A 24,446-nucleotide genomic window follows, 5' to 3' on the forward strand; every position below is an offset into this window, starting at 1 on the left:
TATGCCCCATGGCCCCCTCACCCCCAACCAAACACTATGCCCCATGGCCCCCTCACCCCCAACCAAACACTATGCCCCATGTCCCTCACCCCCAACCAAACACTATGCCCCATGTCCCTCACCCCCAACCAAACACTATGCCCCATGTCCCTCACCCCCAACCAAACACTATGCCCCATGGCCCCCTCACCCCCAACCAAACACTATGCCCCATGTCCCCCTCACCCCCAACCAAACACTATGCCCCATGTCCCCCTCACCCCCAACCAAACACTATGCCCCATGGCCCCCTCACCCCCAACCAACCATTATGCCCCATGGCCCCTCACCCCCAACCAAACACTATGCCCCATGGCCCCCTCACCCCCAACCAAGCACTATGCCCCATGGCCCCCTCACCCCCAACCAAACACTATGCCCCATGTCCCTCACCCCCAACCAAACAATATGCCCCATGTCCCCCTCACCCCCAACCAAACACTATGCCCCATGTCCCTCACACCCAACCAAACACTATGCCCCATGGCCCCCTCACCCCCAACCAAACACTATGCCCCATGGCCCCCTCATCCCCAACCAAACACTATGCCCCATGGCCCCCTCACCCCCAACCAAACCCCCCAACTCAGCACACACACAAACATGCACCAATACAGACCCGAACCCCCACCCCCCAACTCAGCACACACAGAAACATGCACCCATACAGACCCGAACCCCCCACCCCAGCACACAAACATGCACCCATACAGACCCGAACCCCCCACCCCCCAACTCAGCACACACACAAACATGCACCCATACAGACCCGAACCCCCCACCCCCCCAAATCAGCAAACTCTCAAACAAGCACCCATACAGACCCGAACCCCCACCCCCCAACTCAGCACACAAAAAACATTCAAATCAAAACATTCATACACATCCGACACCCCCCCACCCCCGCATCTCAACATACACACAAAATACATTCAAATACAAACATTCACAGCCCCCCACATCTCAACATACATACAAAATACATTCAAATACAAACATTCACACACCGCCCCACATCTCAACATACACACAAAATACATTCAAATACAAACATTCACACACCCCCCCACATCTCAACATACACACAAAATACATTCAAATACATTCATACACATCCGACACCCCCCCACCCCCGCATCTCAACATACACACAAAATACATTCAAACACAAACATTCATACACATCCGACACACCCCCCCACCCCCGCATCTCAACTTACACACAAAATACATTCAAATACAAACATTCATACACATCCGACACACCCCCCCACCCCCGCATCTCAACATACACACAAAATACATTCAAACACAAACATTCATACACATCCGACACACCCCCCCACCCCCGCATCTCAACTTACACACAAAATACATTCAAACACAAACATTCATACACATCCGACACACCCCCCCACCCCCGCATCTCAACTTACACACAAAATACATTCAAACACAAACATTCATACACATCCGACACCCCCACCCCCCCGCCCCCGCCGCAACATACACACACAAACATAAAGCAAAACAAACCCGACACACAAACACAGACCACTTACCGGAGACGTGCTGGAAGGCAGGCAGGTAAGCTGGAACACTGGAATCGCACTACGACTGGCGTGGTCCAAGGCTGAAATGCCTTCCGGCATCAAGCCTTATGGACCACGCCAGCCGTAGTGCTGGCCCTCCATTGGTGCAGCACACACGCATTACGTGGCTCGTAGGAGCGACGTGATGCGTGTGTGTGCTGAGCCAATGAGGGCCAGTGTTTTCACCGGCCCGGAAGACAACAAAGACGTTCTTAATGGAGGGCGGCCACGGGCCGCCCTCCATTAGGAAAGTCTTTGTGCCTCGCGGGCCGGTCAAAAGGGCATGGCGGGCCGCAACTGGCCCGCGGGCCGTATGTTGTGCACCCATGGTCTAGACCATTATCAACTATATACATGTCTTGATTCATGTTTAACAAACAGTGCTGGTAATCAACTGCACAGTAATGCAAGGCCGCCATGGGTTACACCTGCATAAAAATGTCGGACCTTATATCCTCAACTCCAAACTCAGTCATATCAACTACAAACATTTCCAATTGTAACCAACAGCTCCATAAATAAAAAATAAATCAAAAACATGATAGCCTGCAAACAAAGGAGGAAAGAAAGGAAGAGGAAAATGCAACCAAACCAATCCACAATGAAACAGAAAATCCAAATGTGTCTACATATACATGTCCGTGTATCCTACTAAATATGATTGATAAAGGTTATGGGTGGGGGAGAGAGGCTGCAGTGCCGGGCCATCCAGAAGTCCGGAGGGGGGCTGTCGGTTGTCCCTCCAAATCTATAGGTGTCTGAAATGTATCATATCATAGATTCTGCAGGATTTTCAGTATTCTGCCTCTCCCTATATGACCTTTCTTTTCTGACCTCTGGTTCATGTTTCTGTCCAGTGAGCGCTTAGAGGCCCATGTGTGTAAAGCACCATATAAAAAATAGATAGAGATAGATAGATAGATAGATAGATAGATAGATAGATAGATAGATAGATAGATAGATAGATAGATAGATAGATAGATAGATAGATAGATAGATAGATTGATCGTTTTTAAGGCGGTTTTTCGTCTGTTGCTCTGGTCAGTGCCATGAGCACTTGACCATTATCAACTATAACGTGTAAGCATTTAACCTGAGATAACAACATGCCAGGTTTTCCAACAATCTGGGGGAAAGAAGGGTTTCAGCTGATACTTTTTTGGGGTTAGCAGGACTCTTTCATCACTCCCTGTGTAAAAGGAAGCCAGATAGAGCCTTCAGGCTCAGATGTCTTCCAGGTGCTTTGTAAATGTAGGTTAAAATAGATTTGAGTTTAGCTGTAACTGCTGTAGGGTGATGAAATGAAGAGGAATGCTTCAATTTCAAAAGTACAATTTTGTTATGGTGAAAAGGCTGTAAAACGGTTAACAGTAAAAAAATAAAAGTAGTGGAACTCAGCTTCTCCTAGTTCCCGTTTAATTCGACCTGTGATGGGAATGCTTCATCTGCTTCTGTTGCCTGTACTTACTAATGCAGTTAAAGAGGCAGCGCTGTGTCCATTTTTTAACAGTTGAACAGACTTTGTCATGGTCTGTGCCTCTATAATGACACTATGACAGTGGTCCAATAATTCAGATAAATCTCTGAAATGCAGGAAAAGCCAGAATTGTAAATTGAGATTCCCGATCTAGCCAGAAACTTGACTACACGCTCCTACTGGGTCAGATTAGGGATAACCGGAAGAACAGTCAATTCGGTAGATGGAAATAATAAAATAAACTGGTCCACTGGGACATGAGGTCATTTTTTTGCAGTGCAATACAACATTTCTATATTTCAAGCACATATTGGGCATGATGTCTAGGCCGAAGATGGCGGGCCTATTTCGCGCTCACACCGCCTGGAGGTTCCCAGAAGTGCTTCCATTATGTACAGTGTCTTTGTTTAAGTGTACAGTTGGCCTCCTTTTTTCTCAACACCTTTCTCAAATAGTCAAATTGATTAACACTTTTTTTTCTAGATTTTTCTAGACAAGTTATCTCTCTATCTTTCTCTCTCTCTCTCTATATATATATATATATATAAGCCACCCAAAAAGTGTTCTTCCTATGAGTTGAGCAACTTAACCATAACTACACAGCCGCTACCGCATGCCGTGTAATATATATATACACATATATGGTGAAAAAGAGGATTACGGCATGCGGTAGCCGTGTATAAATATATGCATTTTTATGTGCGTGTATTTCTCTCTCTCTCTACCCCTCTATCTCACCCTCCCCTGAGTCCTTCAAATTTTATTGTAGCATGCATGGGTCCTGAGTTTTCATACTGCCTGGAACGTGTGCATGTGCACATGTGTTATCCGCACACTGCACCCTACACAGTTCGATTGCATGTCTGCGTATGGCCTTCTGTGTACATGCATCTCAGCTGAAAACATGAGGCCTTAGAAAATATGTGACAATTTGAAATTGATCCATGTTTATGCACCGGCCAAATGTGTCAATTATTCCGATGTTGTGTGGAATGGCTGAAATCAGTGAATTGTGTCAAGGAATTGCTTTCCAGCTTGGAATGTCAAGGAAATGTTTACCAGACTTCGTGTATGCTTCCAGCGGTTTTATGGAAGTCGGTAGGATATCCCAGATCGCGGTAATCCCAGTAAAACACGCCAGCCCCAACGTGTTTATGTTCTCTTTTCTTCGTGATGCAAGTGAGCAGACTTTGCAGCTTTGCAGATGTTCGGCCCTGGTGTTAAACATCTGGGGAGACGTAAAGGTGAGGGCTGTGGGTTTCCTAATGGATCCATTTAACGCCTCAGAACCAGATTTATTCACAGATCAATTTTTTTAGGGTTGTTGGCTGTTAAGGATGCAAACATTCCTAAAAGAACGAAGTTGCCTAATTGAGAATGTAGCAGTAAGCAAAACTGTGTAAGGTGTGAATTGTGACTATTCATTGGTTTGGGAATACGTCTTTTGACTGATAGTTGTTTTGTTTACTGCAGTTTTAACCGATTTCTGTCACCAAACGGTAGGTGGTAAATTGGAATAAGGCAAAATTGGATAGAGAGATGTTGGCGGTGAAACCGGGGTACAATGGCCCCCCCTCGTCATTCAGCGGTAAAAAAAAAGTGCTTCATAATGTTGAGGTGGATCGAGGTGAATTGGCCCAAAAAATTAATTTTGCTGATATTCCTTACATTGGAAGGGCTGCATTGAGTGGGGTTTGTGGTAAAAGGGATTTCATTGAAATGTCATTGATCATGTTTGGAGAACCTGCAGCTCACCAGATCAACTTCCAACCGCACTGGCCATTATAGTCAATGGTGAAGGATCATGGAAGTTGTAGTCTAAACCATCTGGAAAGCCACAGGCTGCCTTCAACTGTCCTATGTCTATTCACAGTTGCTCTGTTCAACAGGCACAGCTGATTTTTGGTAGACTGGCCTGTTTGGACATCAATTCTAGAGGAGCTTATGAATTTAAGCAGAAGGTGCATCACTTCGGAACTTTTTTTCTGTGAAAACGAGAAGGGAACTGTGTAGGAATTGCTATCAAAAGGAATGTAGTGGCGACTGCTGCCAGAGTGTGTTTTAGGTTTTTTTTCCGCAAGCACTTGAGAACAATTCATATCCATGTGAAATATTTCTAATGGGAAACTGTTTCTGGGTCTGTTGCATCAAAGAGCATTAGTTCATAGTAGCCAGTGAGACAACTCAGAGGTTTGAGCACCCACTGAAGCGACCTGTGTCTAACATGCTCCCTAATGAAAAAATTCATGGAAAGGGCCTCACATAACCTTTTACCCTCAAGATGCTCACTAATAATTATTGGTATGGTATGTCATCTGAACTTTTAGAGCACAAACTACGGCCAGAAGGCAGCTAGGTGCTAAAACAGACAGAAGGGTGAGAACTGGTCAAAGACACCAAAAAGGTTAGAAGATGTACATCTTCAAAATCCTACGAAATTGGAAATGATCAGCAGTGTCACAGGAGCTAGAAAGAGAGTTCCATAGCCTAGGGGCCAGAGCTGAAAAGGAACGTCCCCCAGCCCGACACTTGTGGTATCTCAGTACTGTCAGCTAAATTTGTGAGGAAGATCGGAGAGTTCAGGCTGGCCTGTAGGGGATCAGCTTCAGACAAAGGTATTCAGCAACAGTAGTATGAATAGCACGGTACACAATACACATTATCCTAAACTCAATCTGACTCCTAATAGGAGCCAGTGAAACTGGCGCAACAAGTCTCGAGAGTGAGAGAGTCTTGGAGCTCCCAGAGCCATCCGGGCTGCTGAGTTCTGCAGAACCTGTAGGCGCTGGAGTAGAAAATGTGGTTGGCCAAGGTAGATACCATTACAGTAATCTACAGACCCCATAATAGAGGAGGTCACTGTAATGGCACGAGATTCAGATGGGAGAAATGGCAAAATCTTCCTCAGTGCCTTCAGTTTAACAAACCCAGACTTACAAACAGAGGAGCTTTGTGACCCCCAAACTCTTAACTAGCTTCACAGGTGAGGGTCAAGGCCCCAATGAGGCTGGCCAATAGGCAGCACTCCAAGAGGAACTGGGGGCAGGAGAGCCTACAACAAGGACTTCTGTTTTATCCCCATTCAATTTTAGCCAGTTCAAAGACATCTAATCCCCAATAGAAGACAGACCATTGTGCAATTTATTGGGAGGGGGATCCGTCACTAAAGAGAGAAGATGAAAAAGAACCTGTGGGTCATCTGCTTTGGTATAAAAATGCACCCTGTGTTCTTCAATAAGATCAGCTAAGGGGCGTAGGTACAGATTAAACAAAAGAGGAGACAGATCCGAGCCCCGGGGAACACCACATGTCAACGCCACTGGGGTGAATTTTAAAGGAGGGAGGAACACTGTCTGAAAATGATCAGACAGAGAAGATAAAAACCACTGGAGCGGAGAACCTGTAACACCAGCCCTTTCCAAGCACCGTAGTAGAATCCCATGATCAATAGTATGGGAGGCCGTGAAGAGGTCCAGGAGAATAAGAACTCCAGCCTTGATGTGGTCCTGAAGCAGGGCAATATCATCAAGAACAGAAATCCTCAGAGATTCAGTGCCCATGAGTGACCTGAATCCAGATTGAAGAGGATGAAGAAGAGAGTACTGGTAAGAGTGCCATTGATTTGAGTAATAAAAAAAAGCATAACTGGCGTCAGGGGATCGTTTATTTTATAGTTTGTAGCCTATGTTATTTTTAAAATCAGTTTCACCTGTGGTTTGGGGAGCATGGATTACACAATGGGGAGCAGCGAATCTTCGATGTAGATATAAAGTTCTACATCCTAGAGATGGTGTAGAGTGGCATGGGTCCTGAGCTGGACTATTAAAGGATTCGTACGAGGGGGAATCTCTGCAGTGGGTCTGAATGCCGACAGTACAATGCCAGTGGTAGAATCACTGATGGTGGCATTCACATGTGCCCCATATGATGGGGGTGAAGAGGAAGTGTGTGGGTGGTGGCCTGGTTGAGGTATAAGGTGGGTGGGCATCATTCCCCTTTCTACTTCCAGTATATGGACATGGATCCCTCAAAACCAATGCGTTTCGAATTGCCACACAGTCACTAACTCCTGCATGCATGGGAACGAGACTATCCATAATCGAATCAGAGCGAGTCTCTTTCAATGGTACACACCAAGATAACGTTTTCATTCCCAAAATAACAGAGTATGGAGTATCTGAGGCACTGTCTGTCCATACTGCCAAAGAGTGTGTGCGTGACAAAATAGGTGCACGTCTACCACAATTAACACCGAATTCTCTTATGCGTGTAGATGCATGCGTCTCAGGCTACAGGCCAATCTTGAGCTATTTGCTGAAAAATAGCACTTCTCATTGGCGGCACTGCATTTTTTGATATTTTTTCAACTGTTTCTGGACCGAGTGAATTGAATTGATATATTTTATTTCTATTGCGATCATACACAAGTGTTTCAGAGCGTGACAAGGCAAGGGAGGGGAACAGGGGAGAACAAAACAACAATCTTACTAGGCCCAGTGACATTGAGAACATGCACGTGCATGGGAGAGGGGAAAAGTGTATGGACGAGGGGAGAAGTGGAAAGTGCGGAGCAAAGGAGAAACAGATACATAATAAATAAATAAATAATAAAGGCAACAAACAGTGCTAGTGCAGCCAGCAAGTGGCAAGTGCTGTGTTTAAGGCGGCAGACAGGGTACGTCTGTTAAGTGCATGAAGAAAAAGGGGGGGCTGTATGAGTACAGATACAGACCCATACGCAGTGCAGGGTTGTTGGAGGGTCTAGAGAATTGGGTATTCGATGGAAATTGTGAATGTTGTTTGGTTCGATGGAAATTGTCAATGTTGTTTGGTTCGTTATCTGGACTAGAGGGAATGAACGGAGAGTGTGAACACCCTTCTTACCAGGCCTTGTAGGACAGATGATTGACAGATAAAAGGGAGGGAAAGGCTGACCCACTATTCACACCTGATAGGACATATTCACAGAAGGAAGTCATGGTTGAGAAGAAAGCCCAGCTCTAGCTTCCATTTTGAAACCAGCAAGCCCGGGAACCCAAATAAGGGCTAGTGTGGGCAAAACAATGTCAGAGAATGGTGGCAGGACAGGCTGTCAACGTGTAACTCGGCCTTAGGGGAGAAACACCACAGTAGAAAGCACAAGGTCAACAAGCTGAAGAGGGCGGCTCTTGAGCCATTATCAGAGAGTGTTCTGCCTCAAAGACGATGCTGGAATCTCGTACCCGCCGAAGTGTCATCAGGAGACAGACGTTCAAAGATGCCTTGCAGGGGAAAGCAGAGGCGCAGAGAGATCACTTCAGCGCGTCAGTCCATCAGCACCCTGTACCGCAGGAAATATGTAGAGACCGCAGGGACAACAGTGTCAGAGGAGAAGCTGCTTAACATCGATAAGGCAAAGAATAAGCTCACTGCCCACTCACTTATGCAACCTGTATGCAGCACGAATCAGAGATCAGAATGCCCACCAGCCACCTGCAAAGAAGCAAGAGAGACTAGAATAGGGTGACCAGACGGCCCGTTTTTGTCATTTTCATGGTATTTACCCACTGATCCCAGCATCCCAAAGGTTTTTGGAGTTTTAAAACCCCAACGCGGGCTTAGAGAGATGGGTGGCTACAGTCCTGGTTTTTGCTGGGATTCGATTAAGGAATCCTGATATCGAGCCCGGCACTGCTCTTCCTGCTTGAGTGAATGCTTTTCATGCCCCCATTTCCTTCCCCTTGCCCTAGCTGGCCCCTCTCCTCAAATGAGAGTTGTGTGTCTGTGCACACCCCACCTGTAACAGGCCACCGACATAGAAGTAGGGCTACCATTTTATCTGAGTCCTGTTTGTGTTTACCGTAGTCCTACATCTATGTCTATTGGCTGGCCTCTTTTTTTTATGTGGTGACTACATCTATGTCTATTGACTGGCCTCTTTTTTTATGTGGTGACCTTAGACTAAAAGGACTTAAGTGTTGCGCTAGTGTATCACAGACAAGGAAGGCTCTAAGAGGCCCAGCTTGGCCAAAAAGAACAGGCTGCGACAGAGGATGATATTTTGTGTGCCCCACACTTTTAAGGCTCTGGTAACCGTGAGCATGACATTCCCAAAATGTACGCAGGCTGGACCCAGTCTGCTTTCGGCTCCTACCAAAGGACCCATGAATGCACAGTCTTACCGGGTCTGTTTTCCTCCTTTCAGCCCTGGCTCTCCCCAGTCTAAGAGCACTGCCCCCTATTGGGGGGATGAAAAAATGGAACAGAGTCTCCGAAATCACAATTTAAGACTGTGGCTAATTGTCTATATATTGTTTAGATCCAACAACGAAAGATCTCAAGGGTGAGGCAGTTCAAGTTTTAACTCGGACGTAGGAAGGTGACATGGCTTTCGCAGGGCCCACAAAGTGTCTGTCATTAGTTAGGTCTAGAGGATAGCTCAGCGGCAGCGTGCGCGTCTTGGAAGCAAGACGACACGAAGCAACAACAGGTTCGATGCCCGGGTCCGCGCTTAGAAACCTCTGGGTGTTTAAGCGCGTTATAAATACGTAACTAAGACAAAAAAAACAACACAATTACACAACTAAGAAAAACAAACAATTCCTGTAACAGCGCCTCGATGCCTGTGGGCTGTGTGAGCGCTTTATAAATGTTAAATAAATAAATTAAATTAGATGTCAGATCGTGTCTTGTTCCAAGCCTAGTGTGTTAACACGAGGATGGCACAGCGCTTTTCTCTCTTTCTTTCCAGTCCTACAAACGTAGGTCCTCCCTCCCTTTGTGGAGATAAGTGTTCTAATAACCGGAGGCCTGAATGATGTTTAATTGGTATCCCTCAGAAGGTCAAAGGTCTAAGAATCTACGGGGGGGGGCAACTCAGAGCTGGCACATACTGACAACACAATCTGATAAATTCAATGAAAGCATTTGACAACAGACAAGCACTGTCAGGTCAGGCGCATCTGTTCTGCCAATATCCATGCATGCGCTCTACATACATATTGACACTGCTTGGTCTCCAGACTTTTCTATACAGAAGTAGTATTACTTTTCCTCTGTGATATGGCTGGCGCTTGCTTTACATTGCATGCTATTGTGTTAAGGCATCACGTGCCCAAAACCTTGGCCTGGTATTTAATTTTATGTCAACCACTTCAAGTGAAGCTGTTTCTTTGGAAAAACAATTATGAGTAATTTGCCTCTTTGGCTACTCTTCACTTGATATTTAGTGAAACTGGTATACTTTCCTGACTGGGAAGAGCTGGCATATGTCAAGATTTCTGAAAATCCAGAGGCCTTTCTCACCTTAACTTCGTGAAAAGCTGGGCGAGCTGGTGAGCAGCGCTGGGCGGGAAAAGGTGAAGTGCAGCACCTATCTATCTATAGGATATATGTACAGCGCAACTGTCGCCAGTGGCATCATGGCGCTAAGAAGGACAGCGCAAGAGGAAAAGTACAGGAGGAAAGAAAAAACCAAATCAGGAGAACAAATAAGTTTTACGCTTAACTTTGAAGAAATTAAAATCTGTGATAGCCCTCAAGGAAATCGGGATCGAATTCCAAAACTTAGGCCCAACAATAGAGAGGGCCCAGCCTCAAGAGCTAGCCAGCCGGTAGCGGGGAACTTCAAGGAGCAACATCCGGCGGATCGTGGGACATGGTTCCGGTGCAGGTGTCACCGTGGCAACACAGCACTCATGATTTTGAAGCGCAGCAGTGCAAGTGATGTCAGAGTGGAACTCACAGGGCCATCTGAATAGCAGGAACACTTGAGTTAGCTGTTGAAGTTAGAGGATTTGTTTTTAATGAAAATGTTCGGCCTGTGAATACGAACATGTGCAAGGCTCGTAAAGGGCTGCCACTGGCCGGTAGACCAGCGGCACTGTGGCAGTTGTTGTATTTTTATTAAAACAAGAAGGTCAGGTGTTCCAGGGGCCATTTTGTGTCTTATTGAAATGCATTGATCGGTATTGTCCAATTGCATGGCACTGACCAAATGTTTACCATTAGGATTAGGGTGACCAGACGTCATGGTTTTCCCGGGACAGTCCTGGGAAATCCCCTTCCGTCCCGGGGTCCTGAGAGATTTTTCATTTAATAAACCCCGTCCTGGGATTGGATGGGTAGGGGGCTACAGTCCCGATGTTTTCCAGGAACTGATTCAGAAATCCTGAAATCGGGGGCCCAGCGTGACTCTTCCTGCACGTGATGGCTTTTCACGCCCCCATTTCTTCCCCTTCCCCTCCATGGCCGCTCTCCTCCAATGAGAGGAGTATGCATGCGAACACCCCGCCCCCGCCCCCACAACAGGCCAGTGGCATAGAAGTAGGACTACAGTTTTATCAGCGTCCTGTTTGTGTTTACTGTTGTCCTACTTCTATGTCTATGGCCTGTCCTGGCCTTTTTTTTATCTGGTCACCTTAATTACAATGTAGTGGACAGTTCTGTCCCACTAAAATTAAATGATCCTATTTTTCCCCATTAAAATGCATGGGCCAATCATCCATTTCTTTAATACAAAAAAAATGCCTTAGGAAAGAACATGAGTGACCTGTGGCGGGAGTATGCAGGATCCTAATGTCTCTCTTTCCTGTCTGTGCTGCCCCATCAGAGCTGCTTCATTTCCAAAAGTGTTCCCAGGAATGAAGGATGGCGCCCCATGTCAGCTGCTGGTGAACTTGTCTCCTAACTGCATTCCTAGACACGTTCTCGCTCCCCCCTCCCCCCTGTGGGCCCTATCCCCGCAGGAGATAAGATACCACCAGTGTTCGCCCGGGAGGTGTCAACGGGCCCCGCTTCATGACACGCGATGAGTGATAAGGGCTGTGGAGAGGCGCTGCTGTAACCACAGTTAGTTAATGAGGTCACCGCCGAACTTACAGTCTGCCTGATAACCTGTGAATTCGAATAATGCGGAGATAGCAGTGGGCTTTGGCCGAGGTCCGCCCGCCCTATTCTTCCCCCGTCAGTCAGAGGCAAGACTTAATGCAGTGGCCCGCCTCGGAGGGGTAACACTCATTCTTTTCACAGTTCCCAGTGTCCCTCCATGCGAGGAGAAACCAGTGGGAGATGGTCTCATTACAGGCCTGTCATTAGAAGCCAAACATCGTGCTTGCCGTGATAAGACATTTGCGGTATTGGATTTTGCAAAGTGTGATCTCGTCGGGTGTCAAGGATTTCGTTCGACTGCGCGAGCGCACTTCAATCACCGCTGCGACGCAGATCCTCGCATTAAAGGTGGAGTTTTTAATCCAGAAAACAAACAGAACCGGGCACATCTCAAACAACAAAATGTCCCCCAGGCGTGTCGAACTGGCTGTTTCTTCGGTTTTCTTTTTCATGTTGACTTTCTTTAGTGAGAAATGCCCTGGGAAGTATTGACGCCCTTTCCTGCTTTCAGACCAGGTTGAGAGGTGTGTGTCAGTGGGCATAATGTGGGGGTGCACACCCCTACAATATCAGTGTTCCCTACAAAAAGACAAAACATGACTCTTCCTCAAGGGCTGGCCCAGCATAGAGTGTGAACATGTCTCCCACTCCTCACCTTTCTACTCAACGCCCAATGTCCCACACCCATATGTGTTTGTGCTGCTGACACGCATCTCAGGCAAAACATGCTGCATGCTGTTACCAGCATGCACGTATTGTGTTTCTGGTGTGTTAATACGTATTTAAAAAAAAAAAAAAACAACAGTGTCTTATCTGTAGATTTATGCCACAAAACATTGCCACACGTTTTGCCAGTGCGTGGGTTGTGTGGTGCCTTTCAAAGGCCCAAAAAAGACATTAAAAAGATAAACAAAAAGATTAATCGTTAATTTCTTTTGATGATGCAAGTATGTTGACGACACTCAAACGGTTAGGCCTGCAAGTTGCTCCCGAGCATGTATGCTCGAGTGGGGGATATGCACGGTGGAATGTACGACTTATTGACTTATTCCTCACTTTCAGTCACTGGATCGGATCCTGCCAGTAGAGATAATTCCTCATTAGTACCTGGGGGGAGGGTGGTGGCGGCCTCCCAGGCAATCAGGAGCAGGGATTGTCTCCGTATTGAATGACTCACTAAAGAACAGTCTTTCCAGGTTTCAAGATCTCAAATGTTTTCAACCCTTAGGACTTAATTTGATGCTGCAAATGTTCGGTTTTGAAAAAGGCCAGGGGCCGAAAGACTGTTAACCAAAGGACACACCAATGATTAAATGATATGATCTGGCGCGATTTGTGTGGTGGCAATTTATTTCATTTCACTTTGAAGAGAGTAGTGGGTCCACTCACAGCCCGTACACAATGCGACAAGATACTCAACTTTGAATATCGCTACTAGAATACCGATCAATTGATTCAAAGTCGCAGAAAGATTCACCTTAAACAAACCCACACCGGAGAGAACTGTCAGTACTAGACAGCAGGCATGTCCTCTACTTTGCAGTCATTGACCTATTTTGCCCATGCGAACACTGGGTTAGCACAAGTTGAAGTCAAGTGCCCATTGCCCCTTCTCCCCTGTGCGCTTTGCAGCCCACATGTGGGGAACCCTTGTGCTTAAGATTTCAATCCATTGGTCATATTAGCCCCACATTTCACCTCAGAGGGGCACCTGTGATCACTGCATTCATTAAAGCGAGCCTTCAATAAGCTTTGAACATATGCTTAAGTGTTCCCGCAAGTACTGACCTCTATATGGACTTGCAGAATTATTTCTGCTGAGACCTGAACAATGTTAATGTCAAATGACAATGTCCAAAGGACAGGGTCCAGAAGGTCAGTGTGGGTCAGCTTCCTGGACCAAAGTTGACCTTTGATTGACTTAGAGCACTGTGCAGTTCATAGTAGGCAATGTTACTACTCTAATGTGCTTTACAACCCGTATTTGACCTAAAACAATTGACCTAAGCACATTTGATCGTATTTATTGGACCTTTTTTTTGGTCTAAAATGCCCCCCCCCACATCTCCTCAACCTAATCTGTACACTTACCCACTCTATATATATATATATATATATTTTAAATTTGACCAAAAAAAAGGGCAAATGTGTTTAGGTCAATTATGGGTTGTTTGACCTAAACAACTTTACCTACTGTCCATTTGACCACATTTTTCGACCTTATTATTTTTTCCCACTGCAGAGGGAGAGCCCCCACAACGCCCCATAATGTGGGGGGAGACCCCTGCTCCCCTGACTTCCTCCCACCTCAACATATTCCCTTACCCCAACCCACAGCTATTTTTTTATTAAAGTGTACCATTTGACCTACCGAATTAGGTAAAAAAGAAGCAGCGAAATGGAAGTATCTCAAATTGGCATTAGGTCAAATTGGACAATTCCGTGCGTTTTTAGATATCACCACTTGTTAAGATGCAACTATTTGTATGTTGCTGAAATAGTTGGCTTTTTTGCCAAGATGTATTGAAATTCTCAGGAGCATAGTTAGTATTTTATGCACAAGTATTGATAGTGTTTAATAAATACTAAGATTTTAGTCAACACAAATGTTAGTGCCACTCATTAAAGCACAGCAATTACCGGAGTACGTTTATTACTAGTACACAGAGAATTATGGGTATGCTTGGAGTTTTTAATACACAATTCAATTGCAATGCAGAGCAGTCTACACAATATAGAGACATTTGCAGAATGGAAATGTGTTCTACTGATGCTCTGTATCACTACCCCTCCCCCTTCCCTGTGTCTACAAATGCCTTCCTGTCTCTTACTTCACCCTTGCTCAGGCTCTTCTTCCCAGCAGACTAAGGCAAGGGCACCATTTAGCCCCAGACAAGGATTTAGTGATTTGAAACTACCACGTTGGTGATTTTCAACAATACAATACCATAGTAACATACCATAACATCACCTGTCTCTGGTCCATCTCAACAAAGCTCAGAAACCCTTTCAGAACTCGATCTTTTTGCGTTACGTACCATCTTGGGATTCCAACCCCACCATTGTCCATCCATCTCATTTGCAGAAGTAGCATCCCTGTCCTTCCTGTCCACTGCCATGTATTTCTAGTGATAAACACTGCAGAGTGTGGTCATCTTTCACCAGTTTCTGTTGCTACCAGAGTTCCATGCTCACGTTCCCTGTACATATTGACTGCTTCCGAACCCGGGAGTGGTTTGACAAATAGATGACGCCCAAACCATCTGTCCCAGGTGTGATAACAAGCATTGGTGGAGCATGGCATTTGTCCAAAGTGCATTTCTCTGTTGCAGGTACAGGATTGCAGTGTCTCTAGCCACCACTCCCATCTACGACCAACTGCCCCATCCTAGGAAGTCTGCTGAGTTAGTTCCAGGAACTTACAAGTGTTGCTCCAGGGTGTTCCCTTTGTTCTGCCAGTACCTCATCCCTGCTGCCTTATTACAGCAGGATTGAGGTGGAGTAGGAGGATTTTGGGGGCCGTGGGAGAAACAAATGGAATCCCTGTGGTCCTCCTGGGCCGGCTACCAACCTGGTTTCACTGTGGCAGAGGCAAGCAAGTAGGGAAATAGCCAGGATGGTTTACAACTCCACGCTGTGGAACCAAGCAGGCGGGTGACACATATTGGAATGAGGCCCAGAGTCACTTGCTCTACCGAATCCACCCGATCGGCAAGTGCTTTTTTCCCCCACCGCTGTCCACATCCTGTTAAGGTATGGGCAAAGATATAAAGCATGTTGCATGTGGCATATAACTCATTGGTACTTAAAAAAACAATACTTGCTGTTGGTGGGCTGTCCATTGCATTATTCAGTCCATACGCGTTACAATACTACAGCAATTGGTTCACATTGCTTTTTAAAACTAATGGATAGAATTTACATTTCTTGTGTGAAGACTAGTTTAGTTCACTGTGAGGAATTCAACCATCCATACGGTGTGTGTTTTATTTTTTTTATTTTCAATGCAATTGAATGATGATAGATCAGCCCCTTTTGTGTAAGCACTGCAGGAGGTGGCAGCAATTAACATAATTACCATACTAATAGAGTATACTTCAAACAGTCCCACATGGGGCCTGGCTGTAGAGTTTAACAAAAGAGACAGGAAACTCCAACAACCTTTGATATGCACTGTGTCAACCTGAAGCCAGCTCCCACCTCTCAGTATCAAGGGCAGTGACCTATCATGTCTGGGACTATGTATTTACAGTAGTCATGCCCGCAGGGCCGCCCCATTCAGAAGGCACGAGTATGTGGTTTGTGGTGACCAAAAGTCTGGTCTCACCACCGCTTCAAGGGAGACCTGCCACTTTAATCAGGAACCACAGAGACCTCCATTAACCGGAGAGATCCTTTGATCTTCAACAGACAGGAAGATGGTTGGGACTTAGTATTACATGTTTTCACCTCTTTACATTTTCTGTTGCAAATCACTCTGGTTATGACCTCACACATATATTAGTTTGCTTGACTGAACAAGATGGTATGAATATAAGGCGTCCCATTCATTCAAACAAAATACAATGCTGTCAGCACCCTGGGTCACCGGATTGGCAACCTGTGGTTCTAATAGCATTCATACCTTATCTAGCGGGCCGTATCTTATGTTGGCTCTGGGACTTGTTAAAAGACCTTACTATGCTACGTCTTTATCTCGGGCCCCAGGCAGCCGGATCGGGTATGAATGGTAAATTAAAGAAAAGAAGTAATGACTTGTGGGAGGAATTATTGTGCTCTTCAAACTGAGAGGGACTCTGTGTAAAAAAGTAGAAGTTTGCATTGAGTGGTGGATTTTAGGGAACAATAATAATCTGTCTTTAAATAGCGCATACTATGCCAAAATTGCCATTTCACGGCACTGCAAAGTTGCATTTAACAAAGTGTTGTTAAGATTATGTAACTGTTCCAATTCACTTCGTACAAAAAAAGGGGAATTGGAGGATGGAAAAGACTTGCATTCCCAATGGTAAATCCTAGGGGTGGGGTGAAGCAAAGAGTCTGAATTCGGTCTCCTGGGACCTTCCCAAACTCTACAAGAGTATCTGTATAATGGTATACACGCATTTCACTGCGGTATGTTTCATCGCATGTTTTTTCATCGCCGTTTTTATTTCAAAATAAAACTCATCGTTTTTTTTTTTTTGGGGGGGGTTAAAAAATGTAATACATGGTTGTGGGTGTAAGGGAATAAAAAAATAAAAAAAACGTGGGGGGCTGGGGGGGGCGAATTCCCCCCCCAAAAAAAAAAGAAACGAGTTTTTCGAAAAAAAAACAGCCATGAAAAAACCTGCGATGAAAAATACTGCGGCGAAATAACGTAGAACCCTGTATAATACTTGGGTAGATCTGCGTTTCTTGGAAGACAATGAGGTTAGCAAAAGTTTACCCGGCACTTGAAAGGGCATTTGTAATACTGGCACACCCCAAAGCAGACCAGACCATCCATAGTCTCACAACCTGGAGCCCATGGCAATGGCCCATCACCATGAAGACGCTTACATCAAAAAGCATAACCGACTCCCAGCATGGAGCTTCTGGGCCTTTTCCGGTGCCTCTATCAGTGTCCGACTACACACTCACCCTACGCTTCAGGCGGGTGAAGTATGCTTGATTACAATTTCGCAGAGTCCTTCATTACAGGTCCCTCCAGCTTTAAGTCCCTTTAGTCACAAATCTTAATTGTACTCAGTTCAGTTGTACTCTGTACGTTATAAAGATCACTAACGTTTCTATACATAACATTATTAAATTAGTGATAAACGGGCTGCCTGGAAACCGAACAAAGATAACAAAGCACTGTCATCCTGGCCGTCCCCCTTAACATCTCTGTGGGGCCCCCCAGTCAATCTAGACACCAGAGGCTTCCGATATACTCAGGCGTGGTCGGACATGGGTTTGGAGAGGATCTCCCAACTATCACGCGAAGAGGGCTTCATAGACTATGACCAACTATGTGAGGCATTGGGCGACAAATCACCCTCGATCTTCGAGTATCTACGCTTAAAGGGAATTCTGACTCACCCTCGGTGGGCGGACAACCTGAAACGCCCCCTCACCCCCTTTGAAAATGTAATAACTAAAAGTGTCTCTCGGAAAGGCTCTCTATCTAAGTTTTACAGTGCACTGATAACGGCTAACCTGGAGGGTAGACAACCCTTTAAGCGAATTTGGGAGGATAGGCTGGGCATGACGGTGGATGACCACACATGGAGGGCAATATTCAAGTCCATTTTCACGGGTTCTCTGTATACCGCTGCCATGGAGCACAGCTTCAAGATTCTCCATTCCTGGCATCGCTCCCCGGCTACCCTGTCCAGAATGTTTGTAGAGGTATCCCCCTTCTGTCCGAGGTTATGTCTCCAAAGGGGCACGTGGTTCCATATGTGGTGGGGATGTCCGGTTATTCAGGTATACTGGTCGGAACTGCTCAGCTGGATAAAGGACATAGAGGGGTTTTGCCCAACCCTACTCCCCCTGGAAATTCTCCTGGGTACTCCCATGCCGGAGATGGAACAGAACGCATTCCCGAGGGTTATTGGGGCCATGCTGAGGGCGGGGAGGTTAGCATTGGCCCAAAAATGGAAAAGTGCCCTAGCACCGTCCAAGGAGGAATGGCTTTGTAAATTAAGGTCGATTTTCACCTATGAAAAGCTTACAGCAGTGAAAAATGACTCGGTATTGGAATTTACGCAGGAATGGACTGCGGTGCTCCTTCATGATGACTGTGTTTCAATGCGTCTGTAAAAAAAAAAAAAAAAAAAAAAAAGAATGCTTTATTATGTATTTCGTGTAATCACTCCAGCACCAACCCCAGAGTTAGTTAGGCCCTCAGTCGGCCTTGAATCAAGCAGAACCCACGTTGTCAAAGTTTATGTCAATGTACATAGCGATGTTCGAAGGTGCTCTCGGCAACTGCTATAACCTGCAAAACCTCAAGACTTGGTATGGAGCAAAGTTAGGGGGGTGGGGAGGGGGGGGGGGATGGGTTTAAAAGATAAAATAAAGTTGACATTTTTGTTTGTTTGCTATATGGCAGGCGGGGATTGCCGACGCACCCTACCTTGTATGTTTATTGTCAATAAAAAAAACAAATTTAAAAAAAAAAAAATTAGTGATAAACCGCCCTGGAAGCGGACATATAGCGCCTAATTTGGTTTCCTGTAATCTGACACTGCATACGCTGCAATCTTAATGAAGATGCAATTACAACGGTCGGAGACAGTCAGTAGGATGTCAAGTCATTTCAGCAAAAGGCAAAAGCCTACACGCAGAATCTGGGGTGTTCTGCGTGGCGTTATCTATTGATATCATTGGTGCAAGAGATTCTAGAAAGGATGCATAATGCCAGAAGAAGTTAGGTGACACTGTGCCAGAGGTATCTAGAAGTAGCTAGATGATAGTGTGCTTGGTACTCTGGCAATTTGTTGTATATTGAGAGCTCTGCCTTTCACCGCTTATAACAGGAAAATAATTACAGAGAACAACAACAAGGCATATAGAAACACATAGTACATCTAGGTCTCCTAAGGTAATCATCCCTTTTAATAGGAAATCATACATGGCTGCAGGTTTGGTAATTTAAGTCATAATATGATTTCATTATTTGGCCGCCACTGGTCATGGGTTTCAGTGGCATCTGCGCTAGGCCCGGGGCAGGTAGGGATACAGGCGAATGAGAGAGATTAAACATTCTTTTTTATTTGTGTCATCCTTGGTTCTGCTCCGCCAGCCTTCATGCAACACGATACAGGTTCCAACACAATTTGCTTAAGCACACAACGGACCCTCCTTGTCGAGTTTCCAAAGCTTCTCCAAATGATGAGCTTGCTACAAGGCTGGAGGTATACACACATCTGTGTGTCAAGACTGGCAAATCAGTGTTGCAACTCTGTTTGCACAAAATCATCCAAAGGCTTATGCGAACCCACATGTGCGTGTTTACTTTAGTGCTTAGGGCCTGTGAACACCACAGCAAAAACAACAAAACGTCTACAGCATTGGCCAAAGGTTCGGAATTTTGCCAGGTTGGGTACACGGTGCAGAATAGCAACTTCAAATCTGTGCCCCCAGTAGAGTGCAAGTCGTCCATGCAGCTTCAGTGGCTCCCTGTTCCAGGAGCGCTTTCTCTGCTCGCTTGTGAGCAGTTGGCAGCGCTCTATGGAAAGTATCTGGGGTGATTAGTGTTGATGATAGGTGACAGAGATCTATCATCTGCCTAAGTATACAGCGATGACATGCGTTGCGGTCCCTCCCCTCGTGAGAAGACACGGATGGGATGCCTTCTGCAGGAGTCTTTTGTCTTTTACTCCCCAGGCGTGTCAGCCAAGGTTGACGCTGGTTATTTGCACTATCTCATTGAGGTGCAGGGAGCAACGTGTTGTCACCAGTTGCCAGCATGCATCGCGTTTACCAACCGCACAAATGTCAGAAGAGGTATCTGGGGTTGGGCACAACCTGAGCTATATGACATATCATTGGAACACAAACAGGCACACACGCGAGCGCGTGCACACACACAGACCACCCTTCCACTCTCTCCTTCGACCTCTTATTGAAACTCCTATCAGCTATTGGCATAGGTCTGCAAAGGTCTTCCACATAGAGCTAAAATTACATTACAGCTGTGTGTGACTCAGGTAGTAAATCTCGCGAGAACGTAATAGTGTTGATGTGTTTAAACCATGAAAATGTATGAAAGGAAAATGGTTACTGAATAAAGCCTGCCCTGAAATCTTTAGTGCAGTAGGAGTAAGAACAGAAAGTATGAGGTTTGAAGACAAATATGGCATTTTGGGTTCCAGCAGGTAGGAATGTGTTTAGACTAGGAAGGCCTAACGAATGGCATGTTCTATAGCTCTTTCTTTCTAAATGGAGATGTGCTTCCAAACTGGGGAAGGATATAGCCAGAACAAAGACAGTGTAGCAACGAACAACCAAAGCAAAGAATCATGACAAGAGGCAGGTAGGATGAGAGTACGAGAGAAAGAGCAAGAGAGTGGGGGAGAATTGATGGAGACATCCCAAAGTATAATTGGGAAAACCACCAGACCTCCTTTCACAAATAATCCATGCAAAAATTACAGTACACAGATGAGCCTTGCTGTAACCAATCTCCTGACATCTACAGCACCAGCTCATCAGTGGCACAGAGCTGGTCCAAAGGGTGCCTGGGCACCCTTGACAGTTGCTGCGACACAAAGTTCCTGGAGGCAGAGTTTTTTTTTTTTAATGCTCTGCACCTCTGATCGAAAATTCAAATGATTGTGTAATCTAAACAGCCTAGTCGCATGTACATCGGGATAGGACTGATGTACATTGATGTCTGGTCCACATGTCTCCACTGCAGCCATGTTTCCAAATAGCCATAACCCTGTCCTTTGATGCTCTTGCGGGATGAGTAACCCCCTCCTCTCAGTGCACAGTAACTTCCCTCCGGGGGGCTAACCATGCTTCAAAGGCATCACTGACATAACAAAAGCCTCCCTCACAGCAGGGTGACTAGAGTCCCTTTGACGTCAGCAGGCATGGGAAGAGGTGTGGTTAGAGTAAACAGAGTGGGACGGTAGGCATGAAGAGCTGTCTCACTATCTCAGTTTCATTTAGGGCTCTGTTTCTGTTTCATGTCCGTTCCATTTCCTGCGACAAGTTACTAGGCATGTTATGTAATATGGTAAAGGGAGCATAGAGTCGTCCAAGATGGTGGACTCGATGTCCGTAAATGATAATAGGGCTTGCTCCAGCCCTGCACCACCCTGGATTGCCCTGATAGACTGTTGCCTGCATTTAATCATCCAATTGGCAGTGAGCTCGTAGTGAACCCAGCCCCAGTGAAGGACCACTGTTAAGAACAGGACCTCTCCTGTCTGGGCACAGAGGGGACCTGCCACCAATTCCACCAATTTCAGGAGTTTGTTAATGGGTAAGACTCTGCACAGTGGCCTCTCCTATGTGCAGGTATGTCACCCTATTGCCACTTTCTCTTCACCTTATCTGCCTTCCTGCTTCTCTTCCTATGTCTCTGTGAGGAATTCGACCATCCGCATTGGTGGGTGTGCACTCGCCTGGGTTTTTACATTTTTTTAAAATGAAATTGAATGATGGTAGATCAACTTATCCGCACACATGCCCCTATGTTCACTGCACAACATACACATAGACCCATGTACTCTGGCTGGACACAGCCTACAGGCGCAGTCCTCCCTGTCATATTTAGTTGAGATCTAACAGGTGGAGTACATGAGGCATCTCAGAATGCAGAGGGCCAAAACCTTCCTTCTGCAATGGCCAGCCTAATTAACTATCAAATGCTCAATTGATCCACCCTGTCCGTTTGTTTACCCTGTGCAGATGGTGGCAGCAATTAACATACTTAACATATTAATAGATTATACTTCAAACAGGCCCACATGGGACTTGGCTGCAGAAGTTAAGAAAGAAGACAGGGAACCCCAACAACCTTTGATATGCATCTGTGTTAACCTTGAGCCAGATCCCGCCTCTCAGTATCAAGGGCAGTGACCTGTCATGTCTGGAACAATGTGTTCTCAGTAGGCAACCCCTGCAGGGGGACCCCATTCAGAAGGTATGAGAATGTTGTTTGCAGGAGGCAGAAAATCTGTTCTCGCCACAGCTTCAAGGGAGACCTGCCATTTTAATCAGAAACCACAGATAGCTCCATTAACTAGAGAGAACCTTTGATCCACAACAGACAGAAAGAAGAGTGGGACTTAGTATTACACGTTTTCATCCCTTTACCTTTTCTGTTGCAAAGTATTCTGGGTATGACCTCATTCATACAGGAGATTGTTGTTGGGGACCCAGGATTGGTTCATTAAGGTAGGCCTAGCCTATACCAATCACTGTGGCCCATTTGGCTTGAAGAAAGTGCTGAGCCCCTCTTTTGGGCAGATCGTATAAAGACTTTGCAAGGATTCAATAACAACTCATTTGGACCCTGGCTGAAGGTGCAGTCTCCCTTACAGCTTCCGCCAGTGAAGGAGGGCCAAGATCTCCCAGGGGAGCAGAGAGAGATACTGAATCCAGAGAATACTCTGTTAAACTCTGTAAGCAAGCTTCCTAGGTGGGAAGTGCCAGAGAGTCTCCAAACCAATCCTAGGACAAGGCCGGTGCTTGCAACACTCTCCTCAGCTTTCGACCATCCGCCTTAAAGGATGACACAAGCCCAGTGAAGAAGCTAGGAGGAGTGCATCAACAAGCATCAACCAGAGTCCACCTTAAAGTACATTTTCGAGCCAGTCGAGCCCCTAGAGCTGCCACCGACTGCACTGCCGACTGTTGTCATGCCGCAGTCGCTCGTGCCACCAAAGACACCTCGACCAGTGCTTCAGACCTGTCAACCAGTCCTGAGACAACGATTCCTGACCCCAAGCCACCATGAAGGTCAGCCTGCAGCCATCCATCCAGCCTCGCTTGCTGAACTGCCTGTTGCCTGATACTTGCAGCTGTCTCCCATCTTGAACTCTGTTGCAGAAACCGCAAAGGGCCCTGAAACTGACTCGACCCTGTCGAGCACCAAGAACCTCTACAAGCACATGTACATTGTGGTTCTGTCCCCCTGGTCCTTCTTTGAAGGCCCCTAGTGACATTTTATGACCCATTCCTCCCTATGTATTTAAACCAACTATCCTTGATCTATTCCCATGAATTGATATTGATATTGATATTTTATTTCTATTGCGCTCGTACACAAGTGTTTCAGAGCCTGACAATGCAAGTGAGGGGAACAGGGGAGAACAAAACAATGATCTTACTAGGCCCAGTGACATTGAGAACGTGCAAGTACATGGGAGAGGGGGAGGGGAAAAGTGCATGGAAGGAGGGAGAAGTGGAGAGTGCAGAGCAAAGAAGAAACATATAAATAATAATAAATACGTAATAAAGGCAACAAACAGTGCTAGTGCAGCAAGAAATTGGCAAGTGCTGGGTTTAAGGCAGCAGACATGGTAGGTCTGATAAGTGCAGGAAGAAAAAAGGAGGGGGGCAGTATGGGTACAGATACAGACCCCAGTGCAAGGGGTAGCCCAGAGGCAGTGCAGGAAGGTGGCAGAGTGAGCAGGTACCTGGGCCCAGAGGACAGAGAGTATCCAGGTGCACGGTGCCAAGAGAGAACAGAGCAGCAGGGAAGAGGGGGAACGAAGGCAGAAGTAAAGAGGAAGGTCTTGAGGTGCTTCCGGAACCAGAGATGGTTCTCCTCAAGTTTTAGAGTGGCAGGGAGGTCCCAGCCAAAGACAGAGACCTACCCCCAGCTCGTTTCTTAGAAAAATGACTGACCCTGAGGGAGTTAGAGGTAGAGGAGCGAAGAGCTCGAGAGGGGAGGTATTTGCGGAGGGATAACTGAAGGTATTCTGAACGCAGGCCCCAGAAAACCTTGTGGACAATGCAGAGGGTTTTGAATATAATCCTTGCAT

General features: G+C 46.0%; 1 protein-coding gene across 5 annotated transcripts in view; it reads left to right on the forward strand.

Moving 5' to 3' along the window:
- The window catches only part of PRDM16 (PR/SET domain 16), a 1,279,606-nt gene that overhangs the window by 985,383 nt on the left and 269,777 nt on the right, over positions 1-24,446 (forward strand). The gene's annotated exons all lie outside the window — the stretch shown is intronic.

This window comes from Ambystoma mexicanum, chromosome 8 (genome assembly GCF_040938575.1).
Source record: "Ambystoma mexicanum isolate Mex_15411 chromosome 8, UKY_AmexF1_1, whole genome shotgun sequence".
Classification (NCBI taxonomy): Eukaryota; Metazoa; Chordata; class Amphibia; order Caudata; family Ambystomatidae; genus Ambystoma; species Ambystoma mexicanum.